The sequence below is a fragment of the Cicer arietinum genome, chromosome 2 (genome assembly GCF_000331145.2).
Source record: "Cicer arietinum cultivar CDC Frontier isolate Library 1 chromosome 2, Cicar.CDCFrontier_v2.0, whole genome shotgun sequence".
Classification (NCBI taxonomy): domain Eukaryota; kingdom Viridiplantae; phylum Streptophyta; class Magnoliopsida; order Fabales; family Fabaceae; genus Cicer; species Cicer arietinum.
In genome coordinates this window covers 44095458-44097436 of record NC_021161.2, presented here as the reverse complement: position 1 = coordinate 44097436, position 1979 = coordinate 44095458, and positions in this window count along the sequence as shown.

Here is a 1979-nt window from a genome sequence, read left to right as displayed (position 1 = left end):
TTATGAAGCTTTTGTATAATTAGGGAAAAGTGAAAGAAAAATAGTAATAAAGAAGACATCACTGTACAATATAAGTGCAAGTTGAAGCAAAACTAAAACTAAAATGGTACAAAGTTATTTGATTCACACATTATAATAATCCAAAGCGATTTTTAATAATCCTCCGCTTCATAAGAGAATAAGACTCTACTAATTCAGATTTTGATAGAAAATTAAATAAAATTCTTTTAAAAATTGTTACAATTATATAATTAAATTTCGTTGATTTCTAAAGTGTGAAATTATTTTGACATTGTGATACATCTATATCAAACCGTATTTTTGACAATATTAGGAGACTTTAACTTTTGTCATGCTGAGTAAGGCATTTTAAAGTAATGCATAGACACATTCAACTTACCATTCCCTTCTCCATCTATAAGTAATGCATTTTAAAGTAAAATTACGCACATGTGATATTTAACTTATATATAGTGACTTTTGCTTTTAACAAAGTGCTTATTTCTTTTAATTTTTATCATGTTTATCCTATTCGCAAAGTTGGTTCACAGTTCTTCATACTTAGGAATTCCTCTGCCAAAAACTTCCAATTGTCAGTTACCTTCGTATTACCAAGATGGTACTAATATAAACGTTGAGTTTAACAAATGACATTATTTTCACTTAATTAAAATTCTCAAGTTGGTGTCATTTGAAATTTAATTTTATGTATTTTTTCGTCTATACCACTTCTATTTTTAATAAAAAGTTTGGACTATGATTATTTCAACTAAAATTTAATTTATTTTAGATAATTTTCATTAAATGAAGTTGGTTCGTTATTTTAGTCCAATCACTTTATTTAAGTTGACGTACTAAATACTATAATTAATTAAACCTATTCCACTAAATATTATTTAATTATTAATATTTTATTTTATTATAGTAGAATTTTTATAGAATAGTGACTCTGAAATGTGACCATAGGTGGTCTTAGATTGCTATTGTTTTGTTTTGTGCCTCAATCTATAATTATAGTGGCCACTATGTTATGGCATGATTAATAGCTATGTACTTCTATTAGTATCAAGTAGTTCTTTTACGGTTTATAAAAAAAAAAGTAGTTCTTTTACACTCTTTGCTATTAAGGTTAATAGAGAATCTTATCTCTTTCCAACTTACTCAATGGTTTTTGAAGTGGTTATTATTCTTGTTAATTATTAATTCTAGCTCTTTATTTTTGCAGTGAATTTGTTTTAACATTGTCATCATCGATCCATGTATGAAATTGTTATTTGGTTATGTAAGTTAAAAAAGTTTTAAAAACCAAACTATATATCTATATATATAAATTAACAAATAAAATGGTTATTGATCAAATCACAAGCTGTACTCATGAAATAGATATTATCTTATTTAGTGTCATAAAGACGTGGTTGAATTGCTTCATTTCTCAACAATGGTCATAACAAACTTTTTGCATGCGATGCATTGTTAGTGGTATACACTATGTGTGCTAACAATAATTTAGATTCCAAGGGAAGCTAGCAATCACTCATTTGAAGATATTGTGACCAATCGATTTTGATTAAACGGTTTAAAAAGATGCACAATTTTATAATTTAAAATATTGAATTTGAATTTACATTTGAACCGTCCGATTTAAGATCAAACGACTACGATATCTCAAATGTGTGTGAATGCGACAATTATTGAATGTAGTGGAGCTGTGATCCTTTGCTACCAATGCTTTTAGTAATATGTTTAATAAATGAATAAAATCATTTCTAATATATTTAATATATAAAAAATATTTAAAATTGTTTGTAAATATATATGATTATGAACCCTGAAATACAGAAAAATAGTATTATTTAAATATTAAAATATATTTATAAATCAATAGTAATGATATCGAATTAAATGATGATGAGACTTAATTTTTATATATTCAATTCAGTAGTGTCATACATAAAAATGTTACTTCATAAAAATTGAGA